Source organism: Schistocerca serialis, chromosome 1 (genome assembly GCF_023864345.2).
Source record: "Schistocerca serialis cubense isolate TAMUIC-IGC-003099 chromosome 1, iqSchSeri2.2, whole genome shotgun sequence".
In the NCBI taxonomy this organism is placed as follows: Eukaryota; Metazoa; Arthropoda; class Insecta; order Orthoptera; family Acrididae; genus Schistocerca; species Schistocerca serialis.
The window spans coordinates 378,522,603-378,545,978 of NC_064638.1; the positions used below are offsets into that span (position 1 = coordinate 378,522,603).

The 23,376-nt window shown below is 41.3% G+C and overlaps 1 protein-coding gene and 1 long non-coding RNA gene across 2 annotated transcripts in view; both read left to right on the top strand.

Moving 5' to 3' along the window:
- LOC126470932 (uncharacterized) overlaps positions 1-19,590 on the top strand; it is an 83,300-nt gene extending 63,710 nt beyond the window's left edge. The window contains exon 2 of the long non-coding RNA XR_007586281.1: positions 18,910-19,590. This is a non-coding gene — a long non-coding RNA (uncharacterized LOC126470932). The remainder of the gene's footprint in view (positions 1-18,909) is intronic.
- The window catches only part of LOC126474489 (uncharacterized), a 696,215-nt gene that overhangs the window by 456,686 nt on the left and 216,153 nt on the right, over positions 1-23,376 (top strand). The window lies entirely within an intron of this gene.

Consider the following 23,376-nt stretch of genomic DNA (forward strand, 5'->3'; position numbering starts at 1 on the left):
TACATAAAAACAAACACTCCATCACTATTGCTTGATTACTGTTACAGTGTATCAGTACACAGTAACATAATTAAATAGAATAACACAAAAATAAAAATAATGGTTGGTGGGTTGATTTGTGGGAACGAGACGAAACACCGAGGTCATCGGTCCCGTCGGACTGGGGAAGGAAAGGGAAGAAAGTCGGTCGTGCCCTTTGAAAGGAACCATCCCGGCATTTGCTTGAGGCGATATAAGGAAATCACGGAGAATCTAAATCAGGTTCAAATGGCTCTGAGCACTATGGGACTTAACATCTATGGTCATCAGTCCCCTAGAACTTAGAACTACTTAAACCTAACTAACCTAAGGACAGCACAGAACACCCAGTCATCACAAGGCAGAGAAAATCCCTGACCCCGCCGGGAATCGAACCCGGGAACCCGGGCGTGGGAAGCGAGAACGCTACCGCACGACCACGAGCTGCGGACATCTAAATCAGGATGGCCGGACGCAGATTTTAATCGTCGTCCTCCCGAATGCAAGTCCAGTGTCCTAATGACTGCGCCACCGCGCTTGGTCTCACAAATAATTAACTACCAAAATGTATAGGTCAAATCAAATTAGTGGCAATGTTTGCAACACTAAAAAATACCATACACATTTAAAAGTATGAAAACAAACAGTAAACTGTGGTGTGTGATAAAGTGTGCTGCGTAAAAAGTAAAAAAAAAAAAAAAAAAAAAAAATCCAGAAAAAATGCATAATTCTGCACAGCGGCGAAAAATTAGACTACGAACTACCTTACGTAGAAGGAAACAAAAGACGGGCTAAAAGACGGCGTTTCCTGATGTAGGTGAGAAATCAGGCTGAAATTACTGTAACTCAAAAACAACAAACTGTTAACGAACTGTTCTTCGATCTTAAAACCGAGTCAAATTGAAAAATATCTTTAATTACAGATCACTAATGATGCTTTACCTCAATGAAGCGAAACGCGTCTGGTGAGAAAAATAGGCATTTTCTTGTATTTGTAACGAACATACTCTCAGAAATAAACAGCTGTTCTAGAAACTCAGCACGTAAAAAACGAATGTTCACAGACAAGAGTTAGCATAGTTTGCAGACAGATACTGTACGTGGTGTTCACTTCTTCCCTTACCATAAACAACAGTATGACGACATGTGTACCATCCGTCAAAAGAAACTAATAATTGCAAAGTGCAGGTTCGTGGCCTCTATTTGTTGACACAGAAGAAGACAATGAATTCTGTTTAGTTCATGAGGTCCGTGGCAGCACGTGAGCCAAAGTCGCTTGGTTATCGAACAAGTCACTTACTAACATTCAGACAACTAATGTGGAAATTTGAGTGCAGACACCTGTTTATACATATTACAATGCAAGACTCTCAACTACTGCTCGCAAATACTATAAACTTTGTGTCATCAGGAAATTTTTAACCAGTATCTGAAGATCTGAGGTTTATCACTTTAGCTTTTTAGTTCTGACGGAAATAGCTGAAAATAAAACTTGCACGACAGTGAAAACCATTCTTTACATTGTGACTGGTATTAACCGAATTTCACAGTTGAACACCTTGGGCTGCTGTCACTAACACGAAAACTAAAACTAAATTTCATAAAAAATTTGTGATACAGCGTTACAAAGACGTTCATGTTCAAATGTTAAGAGATATTCGAACACCATAAAATATATTACCTCATAGATTCTTTGTCTGATTACTGTCCCAACGGAAGCACAGATAAATGCTTCCAAAAATGATATATTAAAATGAAAGTGACATACAGGCTGAAAATAACGGGCCATGTTGGAAAATAGCAGTAACTTGTGGTCTTAATCGTACAGAAAAGGTACTTCAGCTCAGGGTGTATGCCAGAAAGAAATAGCCAGTCAGTTTTTTACAAAAGCTGCGTAACTGCCAAAAAGAATGGTAAGTCTGGTGAAATAAATACATACACAACATTTTGTGACGATAAATAGAGAGCTGACTTCGTTCCTGACGTGAGTGAAAGTTCGGCGTTTATGACGAGTGGAATATGCCCTAGAATGTAGAATAAATGTCTGTGGCTTCGGGAATACTCCGGTGGTTGTTAATGGATGAAAATGTTTCATTAACAAGTTAATTTGTATCACAGACTCACTTTTGAAATAAACGACATCAACGTCGACGGGAAGTTGAGCCTTTGTTTTCTTTCTCCTTCGTTCCTCCCTTCCTGTAGCATTCAAAACGGGTGGGTTCTGTATACGAAGACATTTGCTTCTCATGAATTGTGTTGGATTCGTATAAACGAAAGTACGTATGCGTATCAAATAACAATATTTGTAAGCTCCTGTTACGATGAACTGCTTTATATAACCATCGGGAACGTGCTTAGATTTGCCGTAGAGCTCAGTTCGTGATATTTGAATTTTATCTTTGAATACTCAATAGTGGATCCCTTTCGAGTGTGCTGAAGTCAGAGACGTTGTAAATGCTTGGTTTTATGTGGTATCACGTATAACTGCACTTTCGGAGGGTCGTCTTACTGCAGCTGGAATTACCTTGTCGGCAGTGGAATACCCATGAACCTTTCTTCAGAGGTAATTAGGGTAATTTCATTGCAGCCTAGACGAAGAGACTTCAAAATTGCCAAGAAAAGACCACAGCCTTGGCATGTTTAAGGGGCATAAACGTCGATCTCAGCACTGGAGAACGTTGTAATGCCCTATGATTTTTACGTAGTGCTCCTGAAATTCATATAGCAGACAGCCGCTTCCAGCGGTATATGTGAATTTGTTAATGACCAGCATGTGGTGGCGTCGAAAAAACAACATATATTGTGATCAGAATAATTCGTACTAAATTGAGAGTTAGTATTTTGTACGCCTACCCCTTCAATTGTATCATATTTTTAACGTGGTAGTTACTCTGCAAAGCAGTGAATGAATTGTGATCTTCTCCACAACTAGGAAAAATGTGCCAGTGGAATGTACAGGGTGATTATAATTAAAGTTAAACTTTCAAACCGCTGTAGAAATAAGACCACTGGTCAGAATGAAGTCAAATTGCAAAGGAATGTTATTGGAGAAGGGAGAAAACGTATGGCAGAAGAAAAACAGATGGCGCTGTAAGCATCATCATGTAATAGTGGTCAACTAAAGATGACAAATGAATCATACAACAATGCCTAAGGTGTACGTAGGATGTTAAACAAACTCTACCACTCAGTGTGAATGGGTGTACAAGTGTGATACTGTTATTTACGTAAGCCCATCCACCACGGCAAGGTCGTATCACATAGGATGGGAAAAATCGGTTTTTAATTGGCCTGAGGACAAAAACCGAATAAAAATCAGTAATTGCATCTGGTTTTAATTGTACTGAGGCCAAAAACCGCATAAAAAGCATCATTCAAAATCAAATCGGATTGTTAATTTCCATGTGACTAGCGCAAAACACGTTCAATATGCTGTCGACCGTTTTCTGCAAGAAGTTGAAATCGAGAAGCAGCATGTTCCACAACCGATCGAAGAGTTTCCGGGGTCACGTTCAGAATGTGTTGCGCAATGGGTGTCCTCAATGCTGCTAAGTTTGCAATCGGTAAACTGAACACAACATCTTTGAGATATCCCCACAGTCACGCGGACTAATATCAGGTGATCGGGACGGCCAGGCTGTAGGGAAATGGCGGCTGATCATTCTATGATTTTAGTAATCGCGCTTTCGCAGCTGCTTAACTGGATTTGCAATGTGCGGAGGTGCGCCATCTTGCATAAAAATGATCCCATCCACACATCCACGCTGCTGGAGAGCTGCAATGACGTGGTTGCGCAAAAGACACTCATAGCGCTTACCAGTGACGATACAGGTAACAGAATCGGAAGCACGTGTCTCTTCGAAAAAATATGGCCCTATGATAAATGATGCCGTAAAACCGTACCACACAGTGACCTTTTCAGGGTGAAGTGGTACTGGTTGATTTGCGTTGAGATTTTCCGTTGCCCATATTCAACAATTCTGTGTATTGACATTTCCTGTTAGATGGAAGTGGGCTTCGTCTGTCCACAATATCTTCCACGGACAATCATTGTCCACTTACATAGGAGCAAGAAACACTAAAGCAAAGATCTCTTTTGCTGACAGATCAACAGAAAGCAACTCGTGCACATGGGTAATTTTGAATGAATAGCAAAGAAGGATGTTTCGTAGGATTTTACGCACCGTGTTCACGGTTATGTCCAATTTTGCACGTGCACTACACGTTTGTACACCACCACTCGTATCCTCCTGCATTGCTGTAGCCACTGCTTCCACCGATGTCGAATCAATTCGTTTCCTTCCTCTACTAGGTTGCACATCAAAAGAACCCGTCTTCTCGAATTTCCGAATCATTTTCCCCAGATCCACGACACTCATCGGACCAACGCCTTTTTCCAAACCCTTGTGTCCGGAACTTCTGCAGAGCGACGTATACACAGGCATCATTCTTGTAATACAATTTTACAAGCAGAGCGCGATCCTGCATTGAGACAGTCACGGTGAACGTCACAGACGCGAAAGGAGGAAAAGCCGTGTACCCGACGTGTTTACACCAACTTCAATGGGTCGTGCGCTCGACAGGTATTGTCATTTACGTATTTTGACACATACAGCGCCATCTATTGATCAACTTTCACACAATTCTTTTTCTTCTGTCATACGTTTTCCCCCTTCTCCGTATTCCGTTGCAATTTGACGTGTTTCTAACCAGTGGTGTTACTTCTACAGCGTTTTGAAAGTTTAATTTTAATTGCAATCACCCTCTAAGTGCATAGTTACACCTTTTTTATTGTTGTTCTTGTGATCCATCATCCGGATACTGGTTTGATGCAGGTCTCCTAGCTAGGCTATCGGTTGCAAGCCTCTTCATTTCTACAGAACTTCCGCAACTTAAATCCGTTGTATCCCACTTACCTCTGTCTCCCTGTATAATTTTTAAGCTCCCTCCATTTCAGATTGACAGTTCGTTGATGTAATGACAGGTACTGGATCTACAAAAATGTATGATATACTAACAGTTGCTATTTCAACATACGATAACCACAAACAGGGCAAGAAAGCAAATTAAGATCTGCTATAGTTCGCAGGTTACCGATATAGGTCAGAAACTGTAATACTGCGAATCCATAAATTTCCAAATTATTGGTTCTGTCATGAAGGATTACGATGTTGGAAAAAAAGTAAAACATAAACTACCAATGAGTGACGTAGGTCAGGAGCAAAACATTATCTGAAAAGAATGTAAGACAGTTAGATTTGTTGGTTGCGGAGGGAACACTGAAGATGAAATACTGTGAAATGTTAGTTGAACGAAAATACGAGAAAGAAAGCACTGATTCTGTATTTTAGCGCCGGCCGGAGTGGCCGTGCGGTTGTAGGCACTACAGTCTCGAGCCGAGCGGCCGCTACGGTCGCAGGTTCGAATCCTGCCTCGGGGATGGATATGTATGATGTCCTTAGGTTAGTTAGGTTTAATTAGTTCTAAGTTCTAGGCGACTGATGACCTCAGAAGTTAAGTCGCATAGTGCTCAGAGCCATTTGAACCATTTTTTTGTATTTTAGCTCCTTGCCCCACGCTCTGTGATGGTTAGCCTATTGCTCTGTGTAGAGGTCCCTCAAGCTTTATGAGCGCCACTGTCTCTTTGACCAAATCAGTTGCTTGACGCTTAGCAATTCGTTTAATCATGCGGTATCATGTATTGTTCTTCCTAATCACTCGATGAAGGTAGTTACTCAAAAGCAACATGATTATGTAGAGTAAAAATAGTAGCAAAAGTCGGAAATAAAACCAGTTTAGACTCTGCAGGGATGTATGTTTTGAGCAGAGAGATACATTCACAGCACAAATTGACTACTGAAATGGCGGCAAAGAGTGGCCTTACATGGATCGAGGGGGTAAAATTTAGGACAATTTTTGCTTTAAAATCAACGAAATTGGAACACGAAAAGTCATAAGTGCTCCAGCACAGTTACAGCTCATTCTCTCACGTTGTCGTATGGCGAAGTCAGTTATGATACATTATTTTCCACAATATCAAATAATTGCCAGGAAGGAAAAAGACCAAGCGAGAGACAAGCTTGCCGAATGCGAGATACGTGGTTGATGATTTTCATCTGGCCGTCTTCTGAAGAACGCTCATCGATCCGTCGGCGAAGGGTTCTACTTCTTCTTACGTCTCGGAATCAACTAGTGGATACACTAAATGAGTCCAAGAACGAGGTAATTTGTCAGAGACTGTGTCACTGCATGTCCGAACTTGTTACGGTATGCTACAGAATAGCAATTACCAGAGGGGGGCCATATTGCGTGTCGAAAGACAATCCGACGGCGCTTCTACTTCAGACAGGCGGACATACTGAGACTGAGGTAATATTTCTAAGTTCAGTGTCGACCGAAAACAGAGGAGCATCGCAAGCCATTCTGTTATTGTGACCAGCTCAGCCGAATTCAACCAAGAAGAGAAAAAAGTGTTTACTTTTTTCAGTTAATAGATTGCCAAGAAACGGCAGAGAATGTTAGCTGCAGACCCCCCTCGATTCTTCCTGTCAAAAAAAAAATTCTCTAACACACGTATCCATGGGTCTTTATATAACAGTATAGATCGGCAGTAGTTGCTATGGTAGTAGCTGCCCATCTATACTACTATGTAAAGACAAGTTAGTTTCTCGAAAAAATCTTGACAGACTTAGTTCAAATTTCTACACGATATTTTAATAAGATGTTCAGACTGACATAGGCTGTATATTTTTAAATGTATCTGGTATGTATGTAATACTTAAAGGAGAAAGATTATTAGTAAAAATATGGAAAAATTGTTGACCATTTTAATTCAGATTGTTACACGATATTCCGATAACATTAAAATCGACATAAGCTGCATATTTTTTTTTTTTTTTTTTTTAACAACGACGTAGAGATTTTCTGTTCATACTGACTGTGACAAACGAAATGCTATACTGTGAAAATGTGCCGTTTCGTTTGCTTTCTCGTAGTCAGATTTAACCTGTACACCATGTCCATTAAACCGAAGACAAATTTTCTTCCACATGTATTTTTTTCTCCTTATGTATAATTCTAAACTAATACTGTATACACAACGGTATGCTGTTTTCTTTTCTTCGTCGTAGTTTTAAGAGAAAAGTGGTATCTTGTATTTAAGGCTTATCGACTTATGATTAGAATGCTCTTATGGAATATGTATGTACAATTCCCATACATATTTCGCAATTGCGAAGCATTGCCGGATTCGCTACACATCTTACTAAAAGTCAGATCTCTCGCTTCGATAGTGATATTGCGGAAAATGGTCTATTTTTATTCTGTTCACATCGAAACTCCACTTTTAAAGGATAATGAGGTAAAATTATGTTTGCGACATGATATATGCATTTGGCTGCTGTTATTTTGGGTGTTTGAATATTATACATGTAACTAAATTTTCAGCCCTTCTGTGACTGTGATTTTGCGATTGTACTGTGAAAGAGCTTCTATTTTAGGCCTAAGAGGAATGTAACACGATCGACTGCTTAGGGGTAATAACGGTTTCTGTCACTACGTCTTCTTTTCCTCGGCCCAGAGAGTACAGATCATCTTGGTTATAGAATAAAGAGCTTGCGGCTTATTGGCTGTGGTTGGAGGACATTCCGTTAATTCCAATATTACAATTTTTTCAGTGGAAGAAGTCCAGCACATTTGTTTAATGAGAAGAAAATATGCAAGAGAATGTTAGCTTGGGAGTGTGTTAGCTTTTTAAATTTTATATTTCTTCATGATAAGAGAGCCACAAATTGTAAAGTACTGAATGGACCATCATTAGAGTGACAACGTAGTGTGGAGCACGTAGTACAGACTAGAGTTACGGCATCGAGTCAGGCACCGCTGTGTTGAGGCACTCTCTGGACAGTGTGGTGAGGGAGTTGAACGAACAGGCATACTTAACAAAACTAAGCTTGTAAATATCTGAAGAGTAATATACTTCACAAAGGTAAGAAGAAGTGGGTTAAAATCAAGTGAAGAAATGCTGCATGTTCGAATTAAGAGGCACAAGAAGAGCTTTGCCGTGTTTGACGTGCTCTGGAGATCGCCAACAGTTATTATGTTATTAACTCCTAAACTTTGTAACTTAAAATGCAAAAAAATCCAAAACAAGGATGTTGAAATTCAAGCCGAATTTTAGGTTTCTAAGGTAATATCTGCAACACATACTACCTTTTGTTTCTCTGGTGTCAGAATACATAATTCTGTGAGGGTCCTAATCTTCCCTTATATCCTACTAATAACTTCTGTTCGCTAAGGGCCGGTACCTTGTACGAAGGGAAACTGAGGTCGTTGTGTGGGCGTTGACTGCATGTACAAGTAGTTTGATTACTTTGGAAAGTTGACCAGTCGTCCCGACGATGCTCAATAAACGTTCTCTCAGGCGTGAAACGTAAATACCAAACTAAAGCTAACATTATATGCTGAACAGTGACCAAGGACTATGAACAAATTTATCAAATCCGAAATTATGGAACAGATATACCCACGCATGTATAATTCTCATCGACAGAATGCATAAATTAGGAATCACAGTACTAATTAATGCAGATGGGTTCTGAGCACTTCGGCTGACGGTGGAGGAATATTCGAATAACAAAGTGGAGACCCGATAGATATGAGTACTTTGTTAAAACTCCGAAGGTTTTTTTTAGGTTTTGTTAGTGTCTTGAAGCTGTGAATGTCACAAACATAGAGAGGCGCTTCCCGAGCGCAGGCAGAAAGGGGAATAAGTCATTTCGTTATTTATACCCTTATGAAATGAAATGAAATGTCGTGTGGCTAGGGCCTCCCGTCGGGTAGACCGTTCGCCTGGTGCAGGTCTTTCGATTTGACGCCACTTCGGCGACCTGCGCGTCGTAATCGAATACGCTAAAATGAAGTTTTTTTTTTTCTTCAACTCTTCAAACCCACCTTTTCTACGATGCTCCGTTACCATTCGCGTGTGCGGAGAAATGTATTTGTGTTTCAGTGTGAGGCGTAGAAATAACTATCAATTTCATCACAGAATCGAAAATCGGGTTCAGACAGAGAGCGTCTTTTAGATACATATTTTTTCTGCTTTACTATATTATGGAAGTAGACTGACAAAGTCATGCATTTTTACATCGTAACACTTTATTTGTTACTTGGTAGTAAAGGTAGCTGCGTTGTGATAAGCATGTTTTGCAGCTGCATTCTGGCGTCTTACGTAAGACGATAGTATGTCATAATAGCGATTACGACAGCTGGCGCGGGCAGGAAATTTGCTACTTCCGGCACTTTGCCTGTTTGACACACTTCTTACCTCTTCGCTGTTGAGCTTTATGAAAAGACTGAACGGGACCCTGTTTGCTGTGGGGATTACTGGGATTCCGATAACTTATCACGAGTTATCTGATTATATCTTCGGATGTTTATCTACGCAATTCACCAGTCCTCGATGTGAAAATGTGGGCATGACAGTTTCATCTCGCCGTTACATAACAGCTAAAAGCGGATTTTGGCACATGTTAAAATGGCTCTGAGCACTATGCGACTTAACTTCTGAGGTCATCAGTCCCCTAGAACATAGAACTAATTAAACCTAACTAAGCTAAGGACATCACACACATCCATGCCCGAGGCAGGATTCGAACCTGCGACCGTAGCGGCCGCTCGGCTCCAGACTGTAGCGCCTAGAACCGCACGGCCACTCCGGCCGGCGGCACATGTTAGGCCCTACTCACTTTCACTTGACTAAATATCCACATTTTTATTTTTTAAGTTTATCTCATCAAATGGGAGCAGCGTGGCTGTTATAGAGCGTCTTTGCAACCGAATACCGCATTAGTTTGGGAATGGGGGAGAGGGATTTCCAATTGAAAATAATTGCGAGAGGATCTCCAGTTCAAGCATTCTTCTGATGATTGAGGGACCAAGGGAAACCTCCCGAAAATTTCGGTAGAGAATGAGAGAGAAAAATGGAGAGACAGTGTAAATTACGAGAAAGAAAATGTAAATTACAAATATTCAGTGATTTTGCAAAATCTGCAGAGTCCCTCACAATTGCTCCCAATTGAGATACCGTCTGACCCACCGCCAGCCTGTTGAAATATTCGACTGGACAGGAGGTATTTCTAGAACAGTCGCCTTGCTCTCAGTGAATGAAATAAATAAAAAATTAAAAAAAAACTGAACATTTAGTCATTCGAAACTGAGTTAAGATATGGAATAAATTTCAACTAAAATTTCCAGACTGAGAGGCTATGGTCGGTAAATAAAACATTGCGTTGGCGTTTCGTCTCTGGCTGCAGGAGACAGTTTTCTTGGTAAAACAACAATCTCAGGAGATGGAATAAATTGTTATAAACAAATAATTTGATCGCAGTGTGTATTATGAGGAACGAATTGTGTAAGCATCTGATGAAATGGCTTATCGATTTTACAGATTTTCGCAAATTTACAGATTTTCACAAAGCGTAGTATACCCAACGTTCAATGCCTTCTTGTTCCTTATTCTTCTGCTGACATCCAAATTTCCTTTCTTGAGTCGTTAGGCTTCTCCTCAATCCCGTATTTTTAAATAAATTGGATAAAGACTATAGACGACCATTAGGGCCATTATGTGTATTGTCCAGTAAACCTCAGAATTATCTGCATTTTACATTCGACTTTGATAGGTGTATCATGGCGGAGTTCATGTGGCCACATACTTGAACTAAAACCTGAAGTGACACTGAGGATCGCCTCGTGATATGTTCGTTTACAGTCTGGAGCTAGTCGGAATGTAATGAGTTCCATATTGGCGATTTTGTGCATCAGACTGAATTCTTTAGAGCAAGTACTTGTCAGCTAGTGCTACAGTAACTATGTTTTCGATTTAATGTATCTCGGTCGTGACTCAGTGATCGGTACCTTCGTCGTTGAACATCAAAGTTAGCGGTAAGAAACATCTCCCTGCCATCGTAACTAAGGACTCAGCATGTACAAGTGACACATATGCCTGCGGTTTCGATAAGCAGTATTTTCAAGAACTGGAGAGGGATGTCTTCAACGTCGTACGGAAATTGCAGGTACTGGTTGCAGGAGGACACATTGGTCCTGGTTCCGAAAGCCGACATCAACGCCACAGAGTTCGGCGAGCTAGTCGATGCGCGTCCACTACAGCTGTCGAATGAAACTGTCACAAGAGAATGGATCGGCGACCAGTTAGCAACGTTTCTTGGGATTGACCGCTGAGTTCCGACGCGTTATTTGATGGAAACTGAGTGTTTTTAACGTCTCATCAATATAGATGTCTGATTTGAGACTTTCCTGGTCTATAATAATTTTGAAATGTCCCGAGCCAACGTGATGATGGTACAGAGGTTGAGGACCGCGACTTGTGTACTGGCAGTCTGCTTTACTTACACTTCGCCAGCAGAGCAGCCAACGGGTCGTGCAGAGCCGAGCTCGCCAGTGGGCATGATCGAACATTTAAGAATGCGCCCAGTGGAAGAAAAATCAATCACAGGGTCCACCTGAAGATGGCGGCACGTCAGCTTGCTGAAATATCACACCATTTGGATGACACCATGCACCAAAATTAAATTTTAAAAATATCGAAATTATTCCGGGAATGCAGTAGGTTAATTATAAAACGATGGTGAATGGATTGGGCCTTGATGTGACTCAAATGATTAGGATAAAACCTACCAAAGCTAACTCGATATGGCCTGACGAAAATTTGTACCTCCGACCCTTCCGAATACAAATCTTCTGCACTGTCTCTTTTAGGATATTATTCCACCGTACCCATACATTTGGCACTTCCTGTCTCACTACGTTAACCTATCCTGAAGGGAAAAAAAGTACGTGCATGTCTCTAGTTGCGAAATGTCGTTGGACTTTCACTTCTGACGTAATGTACTCCGCAGTCTCCTTAGTGCTGACTGGGAGCTACGGCAGTGTAACGTAGTGTGGTGGCAGAGGAATATAGGTTACTTCAAATTGCCAGCTGGGAATCAAAAGAACCCCATCAGGCCGGACGGAATGTCCCAACCATCAGTTACAGGCCACACCCCCACAGAGCTGGATGGTGCAGCACCGTCGGGCAGAGGCGGTGTAGCAACCCAAAGGTGTTGTAGCAGCAGTGAAAGATTACTTATCTACATGGTTTTGCTCTGTGTGGGTTCTACTTATCGATATTTGCGTAAGAAACAAAGAGGGCCCAAAATAATATGCGTATCCTACATGTCTACGATGAGTTCATTGAGATGGAGCACTTGCTCGGATAACGAAAGGAAATAGGCCATGTCTTCCTCAAATTAAACACAGAAAACATTAATCTGGATAGCTGGGCGGGGATTTCAACTGCCATCCTCCCGAATGCGACCGTATTGTGTCAGCATCGATCGTTTGCACTGAAGACGTAACAGTACTCACATATTCCTGTTTTGTACCCATTTTTCACGAAGCTATTTAACGTTTGTAAAGTCGGATCGTATTCGAGAGGTTCCAAGTTTATGTCCTCGTTCGACAAACCCACTTCAGTTTTCCGTGTTTTTACTAAGGCACTTGACTTGATTGGATTGCCTTTTCAACCAAATTAATGTCGATTTCAGTCCCTATCCACGAGAAACAGTGTTCCATCTCGTCGTCGAGTGGACGTAGGGTATCGGCCGAGTGGTAGGAATAGGAATTAAAGGTTCAACCTTTGTTTACGTAAATAGAAAAAGCAGATAAGGTAAACACCAAATTATTTTATGCTACGCGGAGTATTTTCTGTGGTGGTTATATTTGACATATTAAAAATGTGAACACAGGGATTTGAAAGTCAGGGGTACGGGTTCGAATCTGGTACAAGAACACCGGGACTAAGGGTTATATCCAGTCACTTGTTGACCAATCTGGTGGGACAGTTGTAGATAACAAAACGACATTTGAGGTTTTAAATTTCGTGTAGAAGAAATGGTTCACAAAGGAGAAATGTACAAACGTACCGTCGTTTGACTATGGAATAGAGTCCCTTATCGACGACTTAGTAATAATCATACCTGATGTAGCGAAACAAGTGAAAGAGTTGACAAAAAAGAAATAAGTCGCCAGGTTGGGATGAAGCCCCAGTTCGGTCTTACAAAGAGTACTCTACGGCATTGGTCCCTTACCTACCTTGCATTTATCTCGAATCTCTCGCCCAGCGCAAAGTCCCAAACAACTGGAAAGAAGTGCGGGTGACTCCTGTATATAAGAAGTGCAAAAGAAAAGAACCGGAAAATTACAGATCAGTATCCCTTTCATCGGTTTGCTGTAGAATCCTTCAACGTATTCTCATTTAGAATATAATACATTTTCTTGACGCGAAAAGCCTTATGTCAACGAATCAATACAGTTTTAGAATGTATCGCTCGTGAGACACTCAGCTTGCCCTTTTCTCACATGATACACTGCGAAATGTGGATGAAGGGTAACAGGCAGATTCCATTTTTCTACGTTATTTGCGGAAAGCATTTGACACGGTGCCCCATTGCAGGTTCTTAACGAAGATACGAGCATGTGGCATAGGTTCCTCGATATGTGAGTGGATCGATGACTTGTTAAGTAATGGAGGGGGGGGGGGGGAGAGAGGAGATTTGTGGTTAACGTCCCGTCGACAACGAGGTCATTGGAGACGGGGCACAAGCTCGGATTGGGATAGGATGGGGAAGGAAATCGGCCGTGCCCTTTCAAGGGAACCATCCCGGCATTTGCCTGAAACGATTCAGGGAAATCACGGAAAACCTAAATCAGGATGGCCGGAGACAGGTTTGAACCGTCGTCGTCCAGTGAGCTAACCATTGCGCCACCTCGCTCGGTTGAGTAATGGAACTCAGTGTGTTGTCCTCTACGGCGAGTGTCCATAAGAGACAAGGCTATCGTCAAGAGTGCCCCAGGCAAGGGTGAAAGGACCGCTGTTGTTCTCTATGTACCGGGTGATCAAAAAGTCAGTATAAATTTGAAAACTTAATAAACCACGGAAAAATGTAGATAGAGAGGTAAAAATTGTCACACGTGTTTAACAGGATAATATTAACTTGTCTCTTCGTCTATGAATAGATGATGAATGCAGTTAGCCGCTAACTTTGTGTAATGTCTTGTCTGTATAGACGTGTATCTGTTGTCTTTAAGACCCTTTCACCTTCACACATAAATCTACACAGTAATGTAAGGGCCTCCCGTGTCTTGGCTGATCCGTGATACGACAGGCGAAAAGTTGTACTAATGGAGGATTGTTAAAATTATCTCTATTTTCATTCGCTCTCTCTCTTTCTCTCCTTTATCTATCTACAGTTTTTATTATAATATTTTATTACGTGAAATCAGCCAAATAGGATCTTTGGTGGAGTCCTTCGTCTTGGTAATCAGCGGCTGGCTTGCTGTAAAAGATCTTTACATTTATTATTACTGTTAAACACTGTATTCAGTGGGGAGAATCAATCGTGTGGACAATTTGTTCCTTTTACGAAAGATAGCGAATTCCAGATGTGTACGAAGCCTTTTTGGACGATTTAACACAGACTCAGTGATTGCAGGCTCTCCTCGACACAGCTGAAACTTCCCCACTAATTACAGGGCCAACGTGATCATCAAATGGTTCAGAAAAAAACTCATTCGTTCATTCACTCCGGAACAAAAAGTCACAAACCTTATTTATGAAGGAAACTGTGTATTAAATCCATCTCCATTACATGTCCAGATCTCCAGTGATTCCACGTCTTAATTATTTTCCGTTTACACTCTCTTTCTATTCAAACAAACCGCTAGTGGCACACAAGTTAATTCGCTCGATTTAGCGAGAAGAAAATCAGAATATGTATCTCTCAGAAATACGTCAATCCCTCAATCCCTACTCCAGAAGCTGTCCTAGTTACCACTCTAACAACCATGGAGAATGCATATATGCATTCTGTTATTTCAAAGAATAAACGCGCTAGAAAATACTTTCGCGTCGTCTAGCTGTCGCCGCATATGTTACGAGAAAATCATATCAGATACTTTTCCAAAGTGAATGAATGTGGATGGTTTGATTGACAATGATTTAATTGGTGTGTGGTAGAGGGTATTTTCTGTGGGAACATTACACGTGCTTGGAATGACATGGGGTTTTATTAGAACCACCCATATTGCTAGACGCGTGAAAGACCTCTTGCGCGCATCGTTTGGTGATGATTGTGTGCTCAGCCGCCACTTTCATCATGCTTCGCCTCCCAGGTCCCCAGACCTCAGTACGTGCGATTATTGTCTTTGGGGTTACCTGAAGTCGCAAGTGTGTCGTGATCGACCGACATCTCTAGGGATGCCGAAAGACAACATCCGACGCCAATGCCTCACCATAACTCCGGACATGCTTTACAGTGCTGTTCACAACATTATTCCTCGACTACACCTACAGGGCTATTACAAATGATTGAAGCGATTTCATAAATTCACTGTAGCTCCATTCATTGACATATGGTCATGACACACTACAGATACGTAGAAAATCTCATAAAGTTTTGTTCGGCTGAAGCCGCACTTCAGGTTTCTGCCGCCAGAGCGCTCGAGAGCGCAGTGAGACAAAATGGCGACAGGAGCCGAGAAAGCGTATGTCGTGCTTGAAATGCACTCACATCAGTCAGTCATAACAGTGCAAAGACACTTCAGGACGAAGTTCAACAAAGATCCAACAACTGCTAACTCCATTCGGCGATGGTATGCGCAGTTTAAAGCTTCTGGATGCCTCTGTAACGGGAAATCAACGGGTCGGCCTGCAGTGAGCGAAGAAACGGTTGAACGCGTGCGGGCAAGTTTCACGCGTAGCCCGCGGAAGTCGACGAATAAAGCAAGCAGGGAGCTAAACGTACCACAGCCGACGGTTTGGAAAATCTTACGGAAAGGGCTAAAGCAGAAGCCTTACCGTTTACAATTGCTACAAGCCCTGACACCCGACGACAAAGTCAAACGCTTTGAATTTTCGGCGCGGTTGCAACAGCTCATGGAAGACGATGCGTTCAGTGCGAAACTTGTTTTCAGTGATGAAGCAACATTTTTTCTTAATGGTGAAGTGAACAGACACAATGTGCGAATCTGGGCGGTAGAGAATCCTCACGCATTCGTGCAGTAAATTCGCCATTCACCAAAAGTTAACGTGTTTTGTGCAATCTCACGGTTTAAAGTTTACGGCCCCTTTTTCTTCTGCGAAAAAAAACGTTACGGGAAACGTGTATCTGGACATGCTGGAAAATAGGCTCATGCCACAACTGGAGACCGACAGCGCCGACTTCATCTTTCAACAGGATGGTGCTCCACCGCACTTCCATCATGATGTTCGACATTTCTTAAACAGGAGATTGCAAAACCGATGGATCGGTCGTGGTGGAGATCATGATCAGCAAATCATGTCATGGCCTCCACATTCTCCCGACTTAACCCCATGCGATTTCTTTCGGTGGGGTTATGTGTAAGATTCAATGTTTAAACCTCCTCTACCAAGAAACGTGCCAGAACTGCGAGCTCGCATCAACGATGCTTTCGAACTCATTGATGGGGACATGCTGCGCCGAGTGTGGGAGGAACTTGATTATCGGCTTGATGTCTGCCGAATCACTAAAGGGGCACATATCGAACATTTGTGAATGCCTAAAAAAACTTTTTGAGTTTTTGTATGTGTGTGCAAAGCATTGTGAAAATATCTCAAATAATAAAGTTATCAATCATTTGTAATAACCCTGTATTGTTGAGGAATGATGGACATATTGAGCATTTCCTGTAAAGAACTTCATCTTTGCTTTGTCTTACTTTGTTATGCTAATTGTTGCTATTCTGATCAGAAGAAGCGCCATCTGGCGGACATTTTTAGAACTTTTGTATTTTTTGGTTCTAATAAAACCTCATGTCATTCGAGGCATGTGTGTCAATTTGTACCTCTCTATAAACATTATTCCGTGATTTATTCAGTTTTCAAATTTATACTGACTTTTTGATCACCTGGTACCTAAATCGTTTGGCGGACAGCGTGGGCGGCAGTCTGCGGTTTGGTTTGCAGTAAGGTGTCGAAGTGACTGTAGGACGATAGAAGATGACTTCTACAAAATTTGTTGTGTGATGAACGCCAGCTAGCTTTGAATGTGGGAAAAGGTAAGTTAATGCGGCTGCATAGGAAAAACAAACTTATATGTTCGAATAGAGCACTATTAGTGTCTTGCTTGACACAGTCACGTCGTTTAAATGTCTGGGCCTAAGGTAACAAGACAGTATGAAATGGAACGAATGTATGAGGACTGTGGTAGGGAAGGCGAATGGTCCACTTCAGTTTATTGGGAGAATTCTGGGATAATGTGTTTCATCTGTAAAGGAGACCGCATGTAGGACGCTAGTGCGACCTATTCTTGAGTACTGCTCCGGTATTTGTGGTCCGTACGAGATTGGATTAAAGGAGGACATCGAAGCAATTCAGAGGCGGTCTGCTGGGTTTATCTCCTGATGGTTCAGAAAATATGCAAGGGTTACGGAGACACTTCGGGAACTCAAATGGAAATCCCTGGAGAAAAGGCGACGTTCTTTTCCAGCAAAACTAATGAGAAAATTTAGAGAACTGGCGTTTGAAGTTGACTGCAGAACCATTCTAATGCGAGCAACAAACATTTCGTATGACTAAGAGTATACGATAAGAGAAATTATGGCTCATACGGATGCATATACGAGGGCTATCCACAAAGTACATTACGTTTTGGAATTAAAAATAAATAAAGCATTGGAAATTTTTTTATTATATACAGATGAAAGCCACACTTAAATACTACCTTTCTGCATAGTTGCCATTTAAATTAAGGCACTTATCGTAGCGATGGACGAGCTTGGAAATTGCTTCGTCGTAAAATTCGGCCGCCTGCGCCTTCAACCACGTGGTTACCTCTTCTTTTGGGACAGAAAAGGTGTGATTCTTGTGGATTTCATGGAAAGAGGCACTACAATAAACTCTCAAAGGTATTGCCAAACTCTGCACAACCTCAGAAGAGCAATACAAAACAAGCGCAGGGGAAAGTTGGGCTCAAAGATCTTGCTGATTCACGACAACGCCCGGGCCCACACGGCAAATGCTACTCGTGAAGTTCTCGACTCTTTTAAGTGGGAGTTGTTTCCTCATCCGCCGTACAGTCCCGACCTGGCACCGAGCGACTTCCACTTATTCCCAGAAATGAAGAAGTGCTTGGCTATGCAGCGTTTTGATGACGACGCGCAGCCTCAAGAAGAGGTAACCACGTGGTTGAAGGCGCAGGCGGCCGAATTTTACGACGAAGGGATTTCCAAGCTCGTCCATCGCTACGATAAGGACCTTAATTTAAATGGCAACTATGTAGAAAAGTATTATTTAAGTGTGGCTTTCATCTGTATATAATAAAAAAATTCCAATACTGTATTTATTTTTAATTCCAAAACGTAATGTACTTTGTGGATAGCCCTCGTAGATAGTCGTTTTTCCGTCGCTGTCTTTACGAGTGGAACAGTAAAGCAAACGACTGGAAGTGGTACAGGGTACCCTCCGCCACGCATCGTAAGGTGGCTTGCGTAATCCGTATGTAGGTGTAGATATAATTTCTCATATACAGTCACAAACATGATTCCGCGAAATTAAACATTATGCTTTGAACGAGAATGAAATGGCCGATTTGTTGTTGTACATTCCTTTATCGGTAAGAAAATACCGTAAAACAGTATTCATTGTTGACATGAGTTGAAGTTCTGTGGTCACATTCTTCCAGATATAAAAGATTTCTAGCAATTAAAACATATTCCAGTATATCTTGGAAATTTTAATCACTAGAGAATGTTATGTTTACAGGTAATAGCTTTGTTTTTTCAACCATTTCAAATTTGTGTTCACTTTTGTTTCAGGTAAGCTGCCGTGGATGATCAACAGCTGCGCCAGCCTTACTGATCAAACGCCTCTGGAAACTTGAGGATAATCCAACAACATCTATTCATAGTAAGCTGTTGGCGGTATATGAGGACAAACAAATGGAAGTAATGTGTTTCGATGGCTTTTGAGATTTTGACATGGTACAGCAACAAGGGCCAGCCATATTGAGGCAGACTATTACCTACTATGTCTAATGAAAAAGCTTCCATCAGCGGTGAACGACTCCTATAAACAACATCGTCCGCGATTCAAGAAGTCTGAATGTGTCTTAAGAAAAAAGTGACCAGAGCTACACACTACAAACATCTCTTTGCTTCGCGATAAAGAAAACCTGCATACTGTGCATACGACAACTCAGAAGACCGTCCATCTCTGATGATCAGTGACTACACAAAACTCAGACCCTGTCGACCTAGCACATTCGGTCATTTATCTTCTAAAAAACTAAAGGCATTGGGAACAGTTTCGAGCTCACAGCACATGTGAAAAAGTTGTGTAATGCTGAATGTCGATAGCGCCAGGAGTGTTACTTTTTATTTCTTTATTTAAACGTCACGTTCCGTGGTACCAAATTGAGAGCAAATCTCGAAGGTCATGGAATGTGTCAGTACTTGAAGTTAAAACATAAAAGTAATAAAAGATACCAATAAAATGTTTATGAACGCAAAAAAAGTCAAGCCATACGTTTAAGGAAACGCAATTAACAATGTAACATAGGAATCAGCTTAAGTTTTCAAGGAACTCCTCAACAGAATACAAGGAGTGACCTATGAGGAAACTCTTTAGTTTCGATTTGAAAGCGCGTGGATTATTGCTAAGATTTTTGAATTCTTTTGGTAGCTTTCGATGCGGCAGTATACTGCACACCTTTCTGCACAAGAGTTAAGGAAGTCAGATCCAAATGCAGGTTGGATTTCTGCCGAGTACTGACTGGACGAAAGCTACTTATTTTTAGGAATAAGCTGACATTTTAACAAGAAACGACAGTAACAATATGTTCCACACAACTTCTTCCTGTTTTCTCGATTGGTGTGTGTTCAGTGTTTCAAGGCCTGTCCACTGTGCCAACTTATAACTAAATCTGAGGGGGGTGCGATGGGGAGGTTCCCTTGTTAGTTAAATCAAAAAATATGCCTAGCATTCGAAACCTTTTGTTTAACCCATGCAGTACCTCACATAGAAAAGAGAATATAGCATTTTCAGCTGTTAAGACTTCCAAAGCCGAACTGTACGTTTGATAGCAAATCGTTGTGATAAAAAATTATCAATTATCCTTACATACACATCCTTTTCAACAACTTTAGCAAACATTTATGGCATAGAAATAGGTCTAAAACTGTCTATCCCTTTCTCCCTTTTTATAAAACGGCTTTACTGCTGAGTACTTAACCGTTCAAGAAAATGACCATTCCTCCGCAAGTACAGGGCTAAAATGTTTAGCACAGTACTTTAATATTCTGCTGGGTACTCCATCATATCCATGAGATTCCTTAGTCTTCGGTGATTTAATTACTGACTCAATCTCCCCCTTATCTGTATCACAGAGGAGTACCTCAGACATCAATGTCGGAAAGACATTTGTAAAGAGAGTTATCTCATTACCTGTAGAAACTAAATTTTTATTTAGTTCTTCAGCAATGCTCAGAAAATGGTTGTTAAATATTGTACATAAATCTGATTTATCGGTAACAGCAATATTTTTACTACAAACTACCTTTATATCGTCGACCTTGTGCTGCTGACCAGACACTTCCTTCTCAATTGACCGCATGGTTTTAATTTTATCCTGGGAATTAGCTGTTCTATTTGCATTCCACATACTCTTTGCCTTCCTAATAACATTTTTAAGCACCTTACAGTACTGTTTATAATGGGCTACTGTAGCTTGATAGTGACTACTTCTAACATTTTGATGCAATCCCCGCTTTGTGCTACATGATATGCTTATCCCATTAGTCAGCCTTTTACTGCTAGTACCCCGTTTAGAACGTGGTAATGGAAAGCAATTCTCAAAGAGCATGAGAAATGTGTTAAAAAAGGCATTATATTTGTCATCTATGTTATTGGCGTGATAAGCCTCTTGCCACTCTTGTTCCTTGACTAGGTTTGAAAAACACTCTATTGCCGTTGGATTAGCTTTCCTGCATAGTTTGTAATTATATTTGACATTTGTTTGAATACGAAAGCCTATTAGTCTTAAAATTTGTGCAACGTAATCTGAAAGGCCATTCACCCTTTTACTAACAGAATGCTCATCTAATAATGAAGAGTGAATAACAATATCGTCTATGGCTCTGCTACTGTTCCCCTGCACCCTAGTTGGAAAAAACACAGTCTGCGTTAGATCATATAAATTTATAAGATCTTCCAGCATCCTTTTTCTGGCACAGACATATAAAAAATTAATATTAAAGTCACGTATAACTAATTTGTGGTACTTCCTATAAAGTGAGTCAAGAACACTCTCTAGCTTGAGCAGAAATGCTCTGAAGTCAGAGTTATGGGACCTATAAACAAAACAAATAGAGGTTTAGTTTCATTACATTCAACTGCCCCTGCACAACATTCAGATATCTGTTCAGTGCAGTGCCGTGATACGTTTATGGACTCAAATGGAATAGTGTTTTTTACGTACATGGTCACTCCCCCATACCGCAAGGAACTCCTTGAAAAGCAGCCAGCTGATCTGTATCCTGGTAAAGGAAGCCTCTGAACTGTCAAATTATTTGAACGGTGCTCTGATATATCAGTAATTTCGGGGTCAACATCTATAAGCAGTTCACTAACTTTATCTCTAGAATGTCTCACATTTAGATGAAATATGCTAATTTCTTCTCTACTTCGAAACATGACGTCCTCCGTAGGTGATTTCTTAGTTAGAGAGACTTCTTTTAAGCAGGTTATACCTATCACTTGACTTCAGTCTAAAGAAAAGGTGCAGCTGTAACACCAACTACTACAGGAATTTTTCCGTGAGTGATCCCACCACCACCCACTACACTGTCACCTATAAGCTTTGCCAGCCTTCCCTTCCTATACCTGTTGAGGTGCAGGCCATGCCTTGTGAAACCCGATCTACTGATAGGCTTAACTGGCACCACTGCTATGTGACCCATGCCATCTGCCATCAGCGTTTTCTCCAGCCTCATATTAAGACGCCTAACAGCCGCATTAAGATGAGGCCGATCATGACGCTGAAACAGTTGCACGAAATGCACATTAGTGCCATCAGTTTGAGTAGTTTCATATTCCCAGTCCATATCAAGACTATTCACTGCTCCACCCACTATCACTACCTGATCCTCCATCGTAAAATTCCTACATAACTCCCCTATGCTGTTAGTCACCTGAGCCAACCCTGCACTAGGCTTCACAGTGCTGGTGACCTGGTACTCATTTTCCAACACTTCCTGCAACTGCTGGTGCACGCCTCTACCGTGTGAACCACCTAGCAGCAGAACCTTCTTCTTTCTGTTAGACTTTGCAACCGACTTAGGGCTCCTAAGCTTTTGCTTCATGGGAAAAATGTAACTACACTGTTGTGAACTAGTAGAATCATATATTAAGCAACACCGTAAATAACAATGCTTCTGCATCAAAAATTTTTGTTTGCCCTGTGCATAATATTAACAGGCTATACAGTGTGTTAAAGATAGTTTTTTTTTCGGTCAAGCTGTCTGTAATTTTTGCTCTGATGGCCACTGTAAAGCGTGTGCATTGCAATACTACTCTATGTTCACTTAGTACGTTTGCTTCTAAACGTCCTGTGCCGTATATTGATATTTGTGCGATGCTCTACACATTATTTAAGTAATGAAAAATGTAATGTGGTGGCTTAAACCATTTTTACCCTTATCCGTGAAGATGGCCCATGGCTGAAACCGGTTGATATTTGGGTTTAAAATAAATGCAGCTGATCGTCAAACATCCATTTTATACGTTACTTGACGGCTGTTGTTAGTCACCTTCCAAAAACTTTTAATTTTAATAGTGTCTCTTAAGATTCTCTGCATTGAAGGAGGATTAATCGCTCAGCAGATAGTTCTTTAATTCGGTCTTAAAATCTACCACATTACCTACAAGACATTTGACATCCTCTCTCTGGTTCCTGAATATATTTGCTCACATTGTAAGGTTGCTGTTTTCACAGTTCGTAGGAGTATCAGTTCGTGCACACGAGCTTAGCGAATGAAAGCATCGCCAAGTTTTCACCTGTCGAGGTGGCGCAATGGTTAGCACATTGGACTCGCATTCGGGAGGACGACGGTTCAAACCTGCATCCAGCCATCCAGATTAATCTTTCCGTGATTTCCGTATATCGCATAAGGCAGATACCGGGATGGTTCCTTCGAAAGCGCAGTGCCGATTTCCTTCCCCATCCTTCCCTCATCCGAGCTTGTCCTCCGACTCTCATGATCTCGTTGTCGACGAGCGTTAAACAC